Genomic DNA, 18,836 nt, shown 5'->3' with positions numbered 1-18,836 from the left:
TCTAAACAAACTCAACAGTGAGACACCACCCAGGATCCTGATCAAGTTGCCACCCTTCAGATAATCAAATACTCAATCTTTCAAGGGAGACAGGAGTCTCTCCTGTGCCACAGATCCCCCAGGAAACACAACTGCCACCTTTGTGTTTCCATGTCACACATGGCAACCACCCAGAGAAAATCTGCCATGGTGACACTCTCCTTTCCATGTCACAGTGCTCTCACCACCGTGCATGGACAGACTGCTCATAGGGCTCCTTTAAGGATGCTTTGCCTTGGACCAAAAGAGACAACAGTTCAGTTTCTCATCTTGGGACGGCTGTCCCCCCCATTTTCCCCTGGGGCTGAGGGTCCAAGAACAGAGGTCTTCTTCTCCTCTTCTTCTTCCTCGAAGACAGAGGGCTTCTCCACACTTTCTTCAACTCTCCTCTGTTCTCTCTACTCTTCTGCTGGTAATCACTGAAACAGGTCTCTTGGCTCACCAACGCACCCCGCTAAGTGCAGCTTCTGTCAGGAGAATTTGGTTCAGTCTATGGCTAACAAGAAAAGTCCAGCCACAAGCCACTCCATCATCTCCTTCCAACTCAAGAATTTCTTCTTCCATCATCTCGGATCCCAGACTGTCTCTCTTCTACTTCAAATCAAGGAGGAGTAATAGTTTACAAAGCCTTCATTTCCCAGGAAAGGGTTAAAAGCTCAGACTCCCTGGACGGCTGAAATCTCTGCCTAGCAGCCGATTCCCAAGGCCAAGGCTGGGCACCTTCCCCCCTGCCTCCTTCTCCTCCACCGGCAAAGTTACAGGTGCCGTCCGGACTCTCTGTCTCTTCCCTCTTGGCGGGGGGGATGACAAAGACATGTCCGCTTCTCTCCACCCTTCTGTCCACAGGAGCTGGCTCGGTTCCAGTCCTTCTACCCCTCGGCTCACCTCGACCAGGCCGCATGGCTTCCCCTCCCCCACCCAGCCCCATGGCTGGGCAGGGGAGGTCTGCACAGCACCCTGACCGGAACTAAAGAGAGCGAGCTCTTGGGAGTTCTTGCTTTTAACTCCCTGTGTTCTCAGAGGCGTATCCATACCTTCAGTGGTCACTCCAGGTGCCAATATCCAAACCTGACCACGGATTGGTTTGACCCAACTTCCTGAAAAAATCACTTCCATGTCAAACCACAACAAAAACAAAACAAAACACGTCCCCCCTCCACTTCTTTTGGACTAAGTCAATTTCTCAATTTTTTAAAAATACTTTTTTTTTGATAAAATGTAGTCTTTGATCCCTTTTGTATAGGGTTGGACTGTCTGAAAATCTATCATGAAAAGATCTGGGAAATCCAACAGAAGATATTACAAATGTTCTTTTTGTTATCGAGCTTGTTCTAGGAGAAAGAAAGGCAGGCAGAAACAAACATGCAATAGCTTACATGCCTAGAAAATAACCCACACCTTTTAGATATTTCTAAAAAAACCCCATGTCATAACACCCCTATTGCTCTAAAAGCCTTGAATCTTGTGAAATAAAGTTGATATTATGGAGAGTACAAATACTGAAAACACTAACATTTTTCAAAACAAAGAACAGAGACAAACAGCATTTTTCTACACTAACATCACAATTTCTAACCAACAGACCCCTCCACACAGCTTTCACTGTTGTTCTGCATAATTTGCAAAATCACCACCAAGCACAAAGGTGCACATCTTCACCCAAACCCTCCAGCAGCTGTCCAGGAACCTCGCCCTGCAGGTTTCCACACTGTGCAAGCCAGGAGAGGAGAGCTGTGTGTGCCAAAACAATGTCTGCCTGGGACATGATGGTGGGAGCTGCCAGCCAGCTCTCCCCAGTCAGGCACAACTTGGCCCTTGGGGAGGGAGTACCAGGAAAGAGCCCTTCCTCTACTCACTGACTAGAATAAAGGTCATGGTACAGATTTCATTTCTGGAGAGTTTTAAGCTCCTTCCCCAGCCTTCAAGTAAAACCAACATAGAGCCATTTGGCTGTCTTCACACTGGTGAGCAAGAGGTGTCTGAAGAAGGACAAAGATGACACTTTCACCACCAGCAGCCAAGCCTTAGTCCACACTTTGCAATACTTATTTTCAAGACAATGGGAAGCAGAAGACAATGTAATAACCAGGGAGTTCTGAACTATCCTCCTTTTTTCCTCTGGTCAGTTGTCAGGTTTTGGGATATTTTGCTGACTCCAGCTGTCTCATTTGTCAAAAAACAAGAAAAACCAAACAAAACAAACAAACAAATGAAAAACCCCCCAAAAAACCCCAAAAATAAAAACAAAACAAACAAAAAAACCCAACAAAATCAAAACAAAAAAAAACCCACAACCCCCCCCCAAAAAAAAAAAAAAAAAAAAAGAAAAAGGAAAAAAAAACCCAGCTGCTTCAATATGTGTCTTACCCTACAGATCCAACCACCACTGGAAGCCTTTGAGCATTAGTAAAAGGTTAACCACTGCACCCTCCCAGGCTGTTGAAGTACATGTACACATCCAGTATAATCAACACCTCACACTAATTACCAGTTTTCTAAAACACTTAAAACACTTAAAAAGTGTTCGCTATGAAGAAGATGTAGTCAATTTTCTCTTTTAACATGATCTCCAAAATCTTGCAAGCATTCTGACATTTATTGCATGAGGAAGGATGCTGCCACATCTAATCTAATCTCTGCCACATGGGAACAAGTCCCATAAAAAGACAATTGAAGTGTTTTGGGGATGGTTTTTCATTTGTTGCAGTTCTCAGAAAATGTTATCTACCAAACTCTAGGTTTATTAACTCTGATAAAGCAATTTAGTTGACTAAAATACACAGTTAAAGACTACTTTCCCACTATGACTGACAAAGAATAAAGCTATGGAAACGTGTTTTAGACAACAGATCAGTGAATCCCAGATGCCCGGTATTATTCCCTGATACAAAATCTAAGATTAATGTTTCTGCTTGGATAAATATGAATCCTTTTTGACTGTCATCAGAGATCACCTGTTTTTCTGGTCAAGTTTTCTCATGCCATCTTAACAGCTTTCTTTATTTCTAAAGATGAAGAAAAATAAATTTTAAAGGCTTCTGCACAAGTTTTCAAAAACTAGTACTTTTGTCAAGTATCATGTAACTAACTTCACTTCAAACTGCCAAATTCTTTCTTTCCCCAACAAAAAAATTTGATAAGTCAGAAAATTAAGAAAGGGATTCCTATAATAAGAAATTTCCAAATTGTGAAAATCACAAAAAGAGAAATTTGAGTTGTGAGTGCAAAATTGCTCCTGCAATCTAAGTTTGCAGCAAAAAACAAGAGAAAATGCACACTATTTGCATAAAAATATGGAATTTTACACTATGCAGCTTACAGTCAATAACTAAATTTCAACCACCAGGACTATAAAAAAAATTTCAGACCTTGTTGCAACTAAAAGGACCAAAGGTATGTTCAGGGTATTTGCAGGAAAAAAACCTCCAAACAACCTACCACCCCTCCCCAGCTTTGCAAGCATTACTTTCTTCTATATACTGACTCCTCTGATGTCAGTAGTTTAAAAAAAAAAAAAAAAAAAAAAAAAAAAAACCAATCATATTTCAAAGAAATTAAGTTACTGAAGAGTTTGGAAAAAGAAATTAAAGAAAGTGATAATGACCTCAGGAAATGCTAATCATACCCCTACCCCCCTCTTTTTTCCTGTGATCCTTATTAAGGATTTTTTCTGCCATCCTTACTCTTCAAGTAGTCCCAATAGATTACTGCAAATTATGGCCTTATTAATATGAATGAGGGTAAAAAACTGAGAGTAGACATAAAGTATACTGCATACCCATTTTAATAATTTTAGAAGTATTCTTGAAAAACAAGGAATAAAGAGCACCAAACACTTTCCAAAATTCTCTGCCCATCACTTAATAACCAAAGTACCTAAAAGATTTCTTAAGATGGGAGAGAGTCTAAGAATAGAATTAGCATGGTATGACCAGTTACCACATATTAGCTGCTCCACAGTGGCTTTTGCATGGGTAACTTCAGTTCGTACAAATGTCAAGTTTCATCAAACTGATTTGTTAGTCCTTATTTATTTCTGTAAATCTTGCTGCACTAAACAGCTAATGAGAAGATTAAATACCTTTAAACACTGTCCTAAAAAGTGACTTCACCAATGTTATACCATATTAGCAAAGGAAGAAAAATGTATTTGAAGGATGAAGTATATAACTTTATAGAAACTGATTTATTTCTAAACTTTAAAGTATCAGATAAAAGTAGACGACATACATTTTTTCTAATTCTCTGATTTTATTCTACTGCAGCTCTGCTGTTACAAGTTTATTATTAACTTGCTTTTTAACTTCTACTTGAGAAACAATTCTTTGGCAAGCTATTCTGTGACATCACACAATTAGGTGTACAGGTCATGAACCCATTCCTTCTCAACACAGAGATGAAACATATATTTACCTGAATGAGAACATTTCAGCACAGTGCAGTTACATCTGTTGTGTGTGATGTACTAGTCCTCTGAACAGTTCCTTATGAATGCGCTTACGTTACTGTTGTTAATTCTTAGAACAAAAATAGTACTTACTTATTCTACTCACAAACAGACCAGTTATTAATGACCTGTTTCTTAATTACTTTTAAAGACTACTCGTACCTAACCAATAAGCATCAATTTCACCACTATTTTTCTTGAGGTTTTTTGCCTTCCTATAAATCTCATCTGCTTGTGTGGTGTCATATTTTAGTTAAATGGTATGCTCTGTCTCACCCCTGGAAAATGTCTGGTTTATTCCAAGCCTGTGATCCTCCCCTGCAGTATCCTGTGTCTGTAATCCCATTGGCCCAATCTGTTCTGCGCCCACTTTGAATCTCCCTGTTAAGTGTGCCGGGGGGACAGTTCACTCTCTCTCTTCACTGGCTCTCCTGGCTGGTTCCCGCTCAGCCCCTCTCTCCCCCTCCCCTTTCCCCCCTCACTCCCCTTTCCCCCCCTCTCCCTCAGAAGCCATGCTGCCTCCCGGGGGTAGGACCCCCAATAACCCCTCATCTAATGAGCACCCTCAGAAGCCGTGTGGAGTCTCCTTGCCTGCCTGCTGCTACCAGCAAACTCACAGCCTTGGGGGGCCCCCCCGGGGGGTCCCCCCCCTTGAAACGCGCTGCTACATGCTTGCCAGATTTTAGTGAGACTGAGAAAAAAAATCCACATACCATTTTTCCACGTGACCTATCCATTTCAAATCAGTTATTCAAATGTTACCTTCATTGCTACTTTGCATACTTATGATTTTTAAAACTAAATGCAGTATCGAGACTAATCTCAGTGCAGAGAAGGTGCTCCATTCTGACTACATCTCCACACAGTGCCATTTGGATTTATTCAAAACTCTGCTTAACAGGCATTCCATGATCACACACATTCTTTTTTGACTCCATACCCTCCACTATAAGTTGTGTTAGGCTATCTTCAGTAAAACATAGATGCTGTGACAATAACCTGGGATGAAGTAAGTGCAGATGCAATGACTTGTACATTATACTGTGCATCGACTTCCAGTAACACAAATACTTTTTCTCTCAAACAACATATGACTGCAGGCAATCTGCAGGCTAAACTCTTGAAAGCATGTAATTTTTAAAATAAAAGTTCTACACCTCCAAATACCTAAATACTGTGGCCTAAAGCCAAAATTAAGTACCTTAAATTCTTCTTTTCCCTTGCACAGGTATTTTCTGAATTACCAAGACTGAAATGCAACCATTTCTAGTTCTGTAGAACAATATATAAACTTTATGTTGGAAGACATATATAGCACTGGGTTTCAGACTGCAACTAGTGAAAGCCACTGCATCACCAAAGTAACTTCCTAGGACAAGGAGACAGCTCCTTTATGTCAACCACTGCATGCATGGCTGTTGATTCATATGCAATATTGTACATATTATTTAAGATTGTAAAATCATAAACCAGTTATTAAACAAAAATACTGATTTGACTTTTGCAAGGAAGGATTGCTAACATAATGCTACATGAATAGATGTGTCTTTTTATATATTTTAACAGCAATTTCAGTTAGAATCTAATGCATCATATAATTACACTATGATTTGTTCACTTGAACTGATCATCTTTCTAATGAAATAAGCTTTCCAGAAAGCAAATTTATATGAATAAATTTCCTGTCTCTTTACTAAATTAAAATTTTCTTTCCCAATTTTACTGGTACCCAAAAATCTCCTGAGGAATGTGTAAAAGGTAACTGTACATCAAGTTAAAGGCATCTAGCTCAGTTTAAAGCATGAAAAAAGTTCCATATGAAGAAATTTTGTAGACATAAAACCAACACATAGGAAAGCCAGCATCAAACCTCTCATTCTAATGGCTTTGCTGTATAGTGACATAAAATCTGTGGGTCAAAATAATTTTCAAGGTTGCATGAATATACTCGCACATGCAAAGAGAGACAGAAGGATAGCTATTCTTTTGCTTCAAACAAAAAGACAGCCTAGAAGGATTGTATTTTTCCCTGCTGAATTCCTTATTTTTAAGATCAAAAACATCTGTTAAAATCTGTTTTTCTGATGCTTCTGTTGGAGAATATTGGTATGAATTGACAGTAGCTGTTACCATTAACAGAAAAAAAAAGTCAAATCAAACAAAAAGTATTAATAATTTAGATGTTAACAAAGACACTGCCTAATCAAAGAATAAACACTTCTCTGATCAATTTAATTATTATTTAATCAATTTAATTTTGATGTTGCAATTTAAACTTACTGCATGGTCCAACATCGAAAGCAAAGCAAAGGGGGAGTGAAAATGTCATTAATGGTTCAGACAATTTAGAACAAAAAAGACCATAAAGAGGACAACTCAATCGAAGTTTTTTCACATAATGGACTAATTACTACTGGCACTGAAACACAGAAAAAGAGAGTAAGTAGCTCGTGTTCTTCATGAAATTCAGACTTGATCAGAAGATGTTTCTCAACATAAATCAACCTACTTCAAAGAACTAATATTTAATTATCTCTCAGCAGTTATAGGGAAAGGAAAACTCCCAAGGTGAAATGTGAGTTCCACCACTTTCATGCGAAGTAGCAGCCAATTGCTAAGACCAGATTCCTTTTCATGTATATAAAATGCTCTTCGGAGATGCTTTGCAAGCACAAATCTCTTTTCAGTTGAAGTGCCCTTAGCAGATCTCTCACAGAAGCACAGAATAATTTAGGTTGGAAAAGACCTTGAAGATCACCATGTCCAACCATTAATCGAACACTGCCAGGTCCACCACTAAACCACATTCCTAAGCACCCTCCAAGGATGCTGACTTGATCGCTTCCTTGAGTATCCTGTTCTAGTGTTTGACAACCCTTCCCAAGAAGAAATTTTTACTGATACCCATCTAAATCTCCTCCAGCACAACCTGAGGCCATTTCCTCTTGTCCTATTACTTGTTACTTGGAAGATTAAACCCCACCTTGCTACAACCACTTTCAGGTAGTTGTAGAGTATCCCCGAGCCTCCCTCTCCAGGCTAAACAACTAAACTGTAGATATAGTGAAGCTCCCACCTGAAACCTTTGCCAGAGTGTCCCTGTGGGCAGACATATATTAGCATTTATTTCAAAAGTGTTCTTCTGAACCTAGCTTAAACTTCCCCAATTTCTTCACAGACTGTGCTCTTTCCCATCGCTATCAAAGCATCCCCAGGTAAGAACATGGATTTCTTTAGAACGAAACCAGCAAAAACTGAATTTAAGGACCACAACTAATGCATTCTAACTACAGACAGGCATTTAGTCCCTAAGATCAGATTAGACCTGGCTAAAGCAAAAAAAATACACCCCTTGACCATGGACATCAGGTTCTCCGCACCTACTGTTTCACGCTGCATACCCACTCTCATTCACAATATTTGCTAACTTAGAAATAGCCTTTGTCTGGACTCCCCCACCTATCACCACAGGGATAGTAATTCTGAACCCTATGGAGGTGATAGAGTGATTGAATAGCTAGTAGGTGGGCAGTATTTTAAAAATCTGCAGCACTATGTAGCTATTCCCTCTTATTACAAATACTCTTGTGCAGGTACCATCCAAAAAGACAGCAATGTATAAGCAAGAATCCATCTGGAACATCCTTAGTTTCTCTACAGTATGACTTTGCTCTACCTGCTAAAGCCACTCTGGTGACAGCAGGTTTATTTCATGGAACTTAACAATGATCTGACATGTCCAGTCAAAGTACATGCATTGATTATAGTTAAGATGCTATTCAGTTCAGCAGAAGTCTGCCTGTGGAAATACAAGTCTGTCCATGTAGTATAAGCTTTTCTGTATCTTAAAAGGTTATTCAGTATTTATCAGTCAGAATCCAAAAATCCATGAACAATGAAGTGACTCCTCAATACAACTCTATACACAACAGAAGCAATAAGTACCTACTGTTGTTCTCGTGCATCTCCTACTTATTTATTCTTGCTTAATAAAACCAATGTAAAGAATCTATTAGTAAGTACTTTAGAGATTGCAATTTTGTTAATTACTATCTTTCATGTTTCATTTTGGCACTGTATTTATGTTTCCAGAGTTCCTCACCTCCTAGGCTTTGCAGCATGGCAATAGCCCCAGAGGGGCTCACCTGGGGAGTCAGTCTACCAGAACAAGGCTCACAAAGTGTGAGGACATTTTTCCCTGCCTCAAAATACAACTACAGGAGAAAATAACCCTTTCTACTTCAAACAGCTTTCTGCTTAGCTTAGTCATATATATTATACAGAAGAACTTTCATTACCTTCTCTTGTTTGGCCAATCAGTTCAAATTCCCAGTTTCAACCTCTCAAGAAAGATAACCTGCTGTCCAACTACACTACCAAGTACGGCACATCCATGGGTTGAAAAGCAGGATGCACCATCAGATGAAGGAAGTAAAGTGGTCACATTCTCACCCTTGATCAAAAGTTAGTCTCAGCTTCTGATCTTGCCAGTTCTAGCTATTTAGACATATGCTTACTCATTCACCCATTTTTCTCAGGGCTTCTAAATCAGGTCAAAGCATTGATAAGTACTTCAGTGCTTGCTGGCAGAGGTCACAGTTCTCTCCAGGAAATCTGCAATCCCTCTGAACAGATTCCTCACCTAGACAGTATAGCATAATGAAGACGAAGATAAACCATCAGGTGGTCCAAGCATGCCAAAAGTTGCAGTTTGAAAAACCAGTAACTAAAGCTAGATGTACTGCAAATAAATTAATGAATTTCAATGCTCTTAAACAGATGTTTAGAGGAGTGACAGGAAAAACCAGTAACTAAAGCTAGATGTACTGCAAATAAATTAATGAATTTCAATGCTCTTGAACAGATGTTTAGAGGAGTGACAGGATGCTTCATTAATATTAGTCAAACTATTAGTCAAAATATTAGTCAAAATTACTTCCAAATACCAATATGACTACATAGATTAGACCAAATAAAAGAGGATATTAAAATACATTTTACACTAAGGTTTTTCAGAAAAAAAATTAACTAGTAGTCCCATCAAAAACATACACACCTGACTGCACACAATAGAAAGAATGAAAAGGAACTTCTATAAATAGTCACTTTTTATGGAATTGTAACAAGATGTTCCCAAGATATTAAAATATGAAGCTTAGTTCAGACATTAGGGAAGTACTGACTAAGACATGAAAAAATTACTACTTCTAGGCAAGCATTTCCAGTCCAATGTAAACAAAAAGCCACCTCTTTGGTAGCATTGGTACCACAGTCTCTTTTCTATCTCAGAGTATAAACTGGGTGATGTGCTAGAGGGGGAAACAGCATCACCTATGAAAGTAACAACTACTGCCTTTCTACTTTCCCTACTTGAAAATTTAGTCTCAGTATGACACTTTTCCAAAAAGAAAGCTATTGTGTGAAGGTAAGATAATGATCCACAAAGGCCTGAGTTAAAGCCTTATCATTTAGGAAAGAATCATGCATTATGATACAAACTGTAGTAATTATTTTAATACATTATTTTCTGGATTGCAGAAAAAATGGCAACATACTGTCATTCACAGGTAATTTACAGCATCAGAAGCATTACAAAGTAAATGAAAAGGAAAAAAGAAAAAACCCAACCAAACCCAACCCTAGATCATTCTGAATCATGATTTTGTTTGAGAAATGATGGTATGGATTCATTAATTGATCTAGGAATAAAGCTTGGTGTCATTTCCAGTATCATTCTGGAATGTAATTCAAAACACTATATTTACAAAGAGATTACTGGGCAGAGCAAGCAGCTCAAGGCACTTAGTTACAGAGATACCATTCATTTATGAAAATGAAGAAATACTCCTAGGTGACTTTCATGTCACAACACAGAATCAGAAAAATAATCTACCTTGCTTGCTGATTGACTAAAAAATAATCTACCTTACAAGCTAAAGGACTGCCTAGGAAATTGGGAAAAAGATTACTGTGAAAGCAATAAACTTCACAATGTGCATTATGAGCTGTTCAGGTAGGTTTTCTACTTCAAAAGAACTTCATCAGAAAATAATTTTTCCCCTCTCTGTGAAAGGGGATTAATTAAAAAGGCAAGTCCAAAGGAAGAATGGCAGGAAGGTTTCTTTTTCATCTACAATTAATTTACAACAGCAAAACTATGAATTTCATTTACAATTGCAAACCTGAGATATTTCAAGGTAGTTCCATAATGTGGAAGAGGGTTGGTTTGTTTTGTTTTCTGGGATGTTTGTTTTTTCTAAATATGCGGGGTTTTTTTGGGTTTTTTTTTTTCTTATTTTTGGTTTTGATGGGTTTTTTTTATTTTAAACATACCTTATTCTGAGGGGGAGCGGGTAAGACCAAAAGACAAATTTTTGTAGGAGGCAAAGGCTTTTGTGCACTGAAAGCAGGCTATAAAGAAAGGACAGGGAAAAAGATAATCCAGCATTCAAATGGATTTTACCTTCTTTCCATTTATTGGTTTTCACAAAGAAATGGAAGAAAATAGTGTACACCCAAACAGTTGACTCATTATTGGAATTATCTCAGGAGCCTGGAAAACAACTTGCCATCATTTGAATTTACAGGTTAAGATGCAAAGCAATTCTACAGGTTGAGAGCTCCAAATACAACCAAAATTTAACACCAAACAAATTCCCAACACTACACAGTGTTATGACAAGAGGAAAATAAACCCAAGAGTCCATTTCTAAAAAATAACGTTTTTAAAAAGTAACAGCAAAGAGCCAAGAACAACTACATACTCATTTGCTAAGGTCCAGCCCTCCTCACCGATTTCAGTGCCTAGTTTCCATAGGACCACTGATCACCAGTTTTTAAAACAGAGACCTATGGATGGGGCCAAGGTTCCAACTCCAGTGCAGCCTGACAAATGTCTCATGTCTCCGTAACTGTACTGAATGAGATGTTTTAGCATAAAACCATGCCAGTATCTCAATTTCTCCCTGCAGCACAGTCAAGACAGAGAGAACTACGGTGTGCTTCATAGCCTCGCTCACGCTTCACTGTCCCAGATATCACAGTCATCAGTGGACATCAAGACAGCAGATACTTTAAGGTAATGGAGATGGGACACTGGAGATGTGATGTACCACATCACTCAACTGTAGAGTACAGGCTCATCTTCAAACACTAGCTAGGAGGGGCATTCTTAAAGAAAGAAATAAGGACGACGGAGTAGTCCTTACTTTAGAAGCAGGTGCCTCTCTGTATAAAAGCCTCTATCCTGCCCCACCACTCCCAAAAATCCCCTAAGGGAAGCCACCAGGCCCTCTAGCAGGCATGCACATACTAAAGGGCAAAGTCCTGTCAGCTTAGACAGTAAAGTTGTGCCAAGAGCCAAAGCAGGTACTGGTTTCTTCTGCTATTCCAGTACCTGGCCTAAGCATGGCAGGCCTATAGACTGGTAGTATATGCACCTCTTCCTTACTCCCAATCTTGTCAACCTTGACTGAACAGGCTGGTTATTTCAAAAATTTATTTGTATGTATTTTAGAATACATATATTTGGTGCACAGTACCTTTATAGAGAATCACAAGTCTTATCCATTTCTTTCTCTCATGAATGTAAGTTCTCACATTGAGAACTAACATTCATCATTGCAAATAATCTTCTGACTTTGCAGTACACTTCTACCAGTGATAAGTATTTTGAGGGTAGGAGAAGAGACTATTTTTCTTTCTGCTACTTTATCCAGAAATAATCTGTCTTCTGCAAAAGGAATTTGCTGACAGCAGACACAGCCGTCTGCACAGTACATCTTTTTGAGTACCACCAAAACAACAGTGTGTGATCAAATCCATGTGCTACTTACTAGGATGTGTTGGCACTGACCTGGGCTTACATGCACAGTCAGCATCAAGCACCTAGTTTACACATAGTCTCAGGATGTTGCCAAAGTGTCTGTTTACAAGTTGGAGGGTTTCAATCCTGCTGTGTCTGCTTAGTTTATATTAACCCCTTTGTGTCAAACCCCTTAAACCACAACTACCCTACATAATGATGCATAATGATGTGACATTACCAGGAGCACTGAGACTGGATCAGGCCCAGAGGACCCTCAGCCTACAATCAACTGCTTGAAGCTACAGCCTGTGCCAGTCCTGTAGCTATTCAGAGATCAGCTGAAAGACAGCCCTGTATCAGCCCACAATTCAGGGTAATGAGCTACCTTGCTGTCTTCCCAAACAGACTTAAGCTGCACAGGTGGCTGCTCTGGGAAAAGCATGCTGGCATAGTGTCACTGCAAGACTTCTGAACTGCAAAACTAACACTTTCACCGATTTCCACTCAGGTAAGTGGTCACAGTGGTCCAGACTACTTACAAAATGATTCTTTGTACACCTGTAAGCACTGATAAGAGAGGGTAGCATAATGAAATATAAATCCCATAGGATTTCCCCCACATTGTATGATTAAAGGTCAGGGTCAACTCTTGACTCAGCTGATCCAGTGCTCCAGCACAGTCACTGTATTTCACAGAAACACAAATTGGTTGAGGTCAGAAGGGATCTCAAGAAGGGTCACAACACGCTGCCTAGGACCATGTTTTTTTAATAGAAGGTATATACTACAACCACTCTGGGCAACCAGTGCCAATGCTCAGTCATCCTCACAGTGAAAAAGTGTTTCCTGATGTTCAGAATCTCCTGTGTTTCAGCCTCTGCCCATTGCCTCTTGCCCTATCACTAGGCATCACTGCAAAGAACCTGGCTCTGTCCTCTTTGCAACTTCCCTTTGGGTACTTACATAAATTGGTAAGATCCCCCCTGAGTCTTCTCTTCTCCTGGCTGAAAGTCCTAGTTCTCAGCATTTCCTTACAGTAGAGTATTCAAGTCCCTTCATTACCTTAGACACCCCTTGCTTGAATCCCTCCATAAGTTCCATACCTATCTCTCTTGTACTGGTGAGCTTAACCTCAGACTCTCTGTCCACAAGGCAAAAGGAAAAGAGGGCTAAGTGCTCTCTCTACTTGACAGGGAAACGTTTTCTCCAGAGTGTTCGGGCTGCATCTGCATCAGTACAGTGTCAAGTCCTGACTGTGCTTCAGCTGTGTTAATGCACAACTGAAAATTATGTAAGAACTTTCAGAGCTCTATAGGTACACAAGAAAGCACAGTCCCACCGGTAAGCAGTGGTCCTATAGGCCTCAAATTCTCATTTTTGTAAGATTAAATCTATTTATGAAAGTCTGACACCTAGATGAGGGTAAGTGGAAGAAAGTACCCTATAAGCATCCCAGACTATTCCAACTGCAGTTAAGTCCTGGAACATCCAGTTCTTCCTTGATATCAAGAAGTACTCACTTTCTAAGGATAAATGTGATTCCTCTGCAGAAGATGCAAAACTCCTCACAGCAGGCCTCTAGAGCCAGCGTTCCTAAAGGCGCAACCTAACGCTGTTTTCATATTTCACACAAGAGGTAAGCAGCTGCTACCAGTATTCACCAAGCATTGACCCATAGACAAAAGCACTGGTGTGTAGTCTGTATAGTCAGACAGTGCTCCCAAGGTGGATGAGCCATGACCACTGTGCACGCAGTACACAGGACAAGCCAGCAGCTACCAAGGCATAGGCACAGACAGCTGGGATTCTTATGTCATCACACTGCACTCTATTTGGATAAAAGCAAGATCCTGCAAATAGCTCAAAGGGATTGTTAAACACTATTTAATAGAAATAATGACAGCAATATGGTACATGTGCCTGAAGTACACTCCATCAGAATAATTACTCTGAATCTTGTAAATTATAAATACCTAAATACCTAACATTTGTCATCCTGACACCTGACAGTTTAAACATTACTGTGCTATACTAGAAGGATACAGAAAAACCTGGAGGTAAACTCCTGGACAGGAGAAGAATACACAACAGAGTTCTGGGCAGGGGATTAGTCCCTGGATTTCTGTGGAAGACAGAAGTTGCAGAATTTGGGCAATTTCCATTGTTAGAAGAGGAAGAAAAGCATTCTGAAAGGCAGGTTGACCAGAGAGGTCAGAGTATCCTTGCACTGTTGAAAGTGAAGGGGAGGATGGGGAGCACAGTGCACTTATTTAGCAGAAAAAATGAAGAAGGATTAAAATTAAATGAATAACCAAATAAAATTGAGAGGTTGAACTGTTCAACAGGCAAAATATTCTAGATATTCTAGACAGGAGATAAACCCACAGAATTGTTGATATATAAATGTAGGTATGAAGAAGGAGGTATAACTAAAGAAAAGATTTACCAAGTTGAAGTTCAGTGGCTGCCTTTATTTTATATTCAGAATTGGCTAGCAGCTACAGATACTTTTGGTTTAAATTCTAATAGGGAAAAATTGAAACAAAAGCTGATGCCATAGCACCTGACAGTCACAGGTAACATGATAGGGCAAGCAAGTGAGGATCCTCTAGCGCTTTCATGTAAACATAAAAGTATAATCTCCTAAGGCCATGTAACTGACACTGAAGGTCTCGAGCAAATTACCTTGGTATTTCTGCTAGTTTAAAAATTGTGATTCCTAAACCAGAAAAGCACCATACAGAAATACCTCTTAAGAAAAGGGGCAAGTATCAGAACCACAGTCAAATGCAACTGCAGGAGCATATGATTATGACTGTACAGCATTTGCTATGTTTAAATGAATGAATTTCAATACCAGTAGTAAAGGCATGTTACGAGCACATTGTATTCGTGAGAGCTACTGTAGCAAAAACCTGACAATTACAAGTGTAAGTTACTGGATTTAGATTTAAAACAGGAACAACTGGGAATCATTTCAGAACATTTTATGATGTATCCTAGACAGCCACAATTATACAAAGAAAAAAGAAAAATGAAAAACAGTAAAAACAGCCTGGATAAGAGGGGAAGTAAAAAAAGAAAATTGGAATAGGTAAGCCAAAAACATGGGAAATCTCAACCATTTTTAAGAGAAAAAGTCAAATTATGACCTCTGGGGCTCCACATAAGACCTCGCTTTTTTTTAATGACAAACTACCCTGGTCCCTCATGAAACTGTTGCTGTAGAATACTTAATATTTATTAACACAGAAAAAGAACCATGTAATTTTACAATTTTTTTTTTAAGGAAGGACAGACCACATTTGCAATGACAATGAAAGAGTGCCCACTGAAGATGAACAACACAGAGGATTTATTCAAGTCAGAATGCCAGTCAGAGGGTCCAAAGTGTTTTAGAAGGACTGGCTAGGAAGGCATACTGACTTGAAACTCTTGAATTATCACCCAAAAAAACCCAAATGGTGAGGGAAAATGATTGCATACCAAGACTGATGGAGTTAGACTATTCAGATGGTTTGCCATCAAAGTCAGTGGTTTTGAAGAGCTAGGCATCTGCTAAGCAACTGATCATACAACAAACCAACACAGCATGCATTCAGTAGCAGTTGTTTAAACAGTTAAGTAGTAAACTACACAGGCAAAAGTCCTCAGCAGACATCTGTCTTCCAAACAGGATCCCAACAATATTAAGACATAAAAGAAAACCTTAAAAATCTTCCTGCATGAGGTAAAATAAAAACATAAAATCATTACTGACAGTACTCATAGGTGATACAAAATCTGTGAACTGGTAAACAAAGATGATGATGATGATATTATGCTGAAAACTATATTAGAATAATCTGTAAAATAGAAAGAGGCAAATACTGTTAAGTATAAACTTGTCAAATAATGACTAAACCCACCCTAAAAAGCAATTATTTAGAAAAGCATTTAAGTTACAGCAGTCATCTAAACATTAATAGTTTAATGTCATGGCTCAGTAGGCTGTTACACTCCTTGAACACACCTCAACAGTGGTATTCCACCTAGCAGTACTTATATACTTGGAATAAAATGTATATACACATCACTGTTCAATTCTCATGATCTGTACTTCAGTACTGACCTTGAATTGGAAAGAAGTCAAAAACCAGCTACAAAAACAATTAAAGGACCATAAAATCCACTCTACAGTTACAAAGTTAGAACTGAACTATGGAACCATCCAGACTGAATCACAAGGTACTGGAGTATTTTCTTTCTGTCCTCAACGTTGATAAAAAATGTAATATTCGTGGTTATGATTAACTTAAAAAATGAGTAGCACAGTTATTTTACTTCTTATGCTTTATCTAATGTCAAAAAACAAATTCCACAATATATTAAGAAAGAGCTTATCAGACAGGTTGCTGGCATTTTGTGCACCCATGTACTTTGGTTCAAAAAAAACATGTATCACTTGAAAGACACACACACGCACAAAAGAAAATCCCATCATACATACCCACAAAAAGAAACCTGTTCAAACCCACAAACAAGCCTGAGTTATTGAGTACAGCAATATATACAATAATGTCACTATACCTAAAGTACAGTCTAGATTGGTAGGTTGAAATACTGTTTTAAATAAGACTGACACTCAGTCAACAAATAAAACATTTGTCTTGATTATGGCTCTGCTTTGACTACTTCTGCAGTTTTGATCCTGAGTACATTAAAAAAAAAGCTGTAAAGAAATGGGAAGGTGTAAGAAAATTTCATGCCACTAAGCAGAAGTAGCTTGCTATCACATAAACAAGACAAAACAAACAGATGCACAAAGTGAGCAGCTATAGCTGTTTCTGCAGCTATAGATTATTCCCGAAAATACTGTCACTTCTTGAAAATAACTAAAATATAAGGCAAAAGCATGACAAAATATTTTCATGATAGTTTCCCCCCACCTTTTAAGCTATTCTAACAGAAGACTATGTCCTAGCAGCCTGACAAGTCATAAAGTCATATACAGTAATTTTGCGTAATTACCAGTTAAAGAAATCCCACCATATTTTGTTATTTTAAACAACAAAAAGACAATCTCCTCCTGCTTTACTGGTTTTATATTATTTAATGGGAAAACTCCATAGATGAAAAATGCAATGTAAATATTTAAATCTATCCTTCTCACTTTACAATATGAAACTGTAGACCAAAAACTTTGTAAATCACAACATTCAGATTTTTTCTTTTTTTTTTTTTTATTTTATTCAGGTATTTTCTGAGAACAACCAAATGAAAAATGTCCTAATAAAACTAATATGGTTGTAAATTTACAAAACAAAACAAAACCACAAAAAATGTCATTACCCAGAGAATGTGTCATAAGTTTCTATGAGAAAACTATTTAAAGGCATACATACTAACTTCACTGTTCAGCATCAGAGGTTTGCATTTAGGGTAGAAATACAGCCACAATTAGGCTACTAGCAAATTCTGCTCATGTTGTTTCTGTAGTTTTGGGTCAAAGACCAAAATCTTCAGCGATTACCGTGAGTCTAGTTCTTAACCCTAATTAAATGTAATAATTAATAGAAGTGTATAATTATGTTGTGGAGCCAAACACAGAACAAAATCAAAGTGAATCCGAATTCACTATTATCTTGCCTTGCAGATAAGAAAACAGGATAAATGCAATTAAGTAAACACCAAGAGAACAAAAATTGTCCTGGGCAGAGATTGTTTCAGGATTTCTATGAACACCAATGGCATTAAAATCCAAGCTTAAAGGATTGTAAGACAAGCCATTCTACTGATGCTGACTGTGGGGGTGGTGGGGCATTGACACAGAGAAGCCCAGACAAGCTGAGAATGCTCCATCCCTGGCAATGTTCAAGGCCAGGCTGTATGGGGCACTGAGCAACCTGGTCTAGTGCACAGTCCCTGTCCATGGCACGGAGTTGGAACTTTAAGATCCTTTCCCATTCAAGCTATTCTGTGATTCTATGAAGCATGCTGTTAGTCAGTTAATTGAAATAGAGTAATTCCAGTCAATCTTTGTTCCATTTGCAGAAAATACGCAGTCTTACGTTTAGATGAAAGTAAATTTACTCCTGAATTGTCTGTTCTGCTTTTCTACAAAATAAGCTGCTAAATCAGGAGAGAGAGTCACCTAAATGAAATACACCTTTGCATCACTTAAATGTTTATCTCCTTTAATTTATTTACCAATTCAATGCTGAGATAAAGAGAGACCAAGAGGAAACTGAACACAGTACAAAAAAAACCCCTCATGTTATTTCCTCTCAATATTCTCTTCTAACCAAGAAAAACAGAAGTATGTTTAGGTGCATTTTGTGTTTTCAGAGGGGGAAAAATACATGTATAAAGCATTGTTTCTTGCAGCTATCACATTAGGAAGATGTACAACAGCTTTAACTTCAGGAAATCACTTATTACCACAGCAGACCAATCACAGCATCACAGAGCTGTGTGGGTTGGAAGGTACCTTCAAAAATCATCTATGCTACCCATAACACCAGGTTACTCAAAGACTCCTCCAGCCTGGCCTTGTACACTTCC

The 18,836-nt window shown here is 38.6% G+C and overlaps 1 protein-coding gene across 4 annotated transcripts in view; it reads right to left on the bottom strand.

The window, feature by feature from the left end:
- Nucleotides 1-18,836, bottom strand: part of LOC137464710 (guanine nucleotide-binding protein G(q) subunit alpha-like) — a 469,877-nt gene that overhangs the window by 91,008 nt on the left and 360,033 nt on the right. The gene's annotated exons all lie outside the window — the stretch shown is intronic.

Source organism: Anomalospiza imberbis, chromosome Z (genome assembly GCF_031753505.1).
Source record: "Anomalospiza imberbis isolate Cuckoo-Finch-1a 21T00152 chromosome Z, ASM3175350v1, whole genome shotgun sequence".
In the NCBI taxonomy this organism is placed as follows: Eukaryota; Metazoa; Chordata; class Aves; order Passeriformes; family Viduidae; genus Anomalospiza; species Anomalospiza imberbis.
The sequence above is the reverse complement of the archived record's forward strand: the minus strand, read 5'-3'. Positions and strand labels throughout refer to the sequence as shown.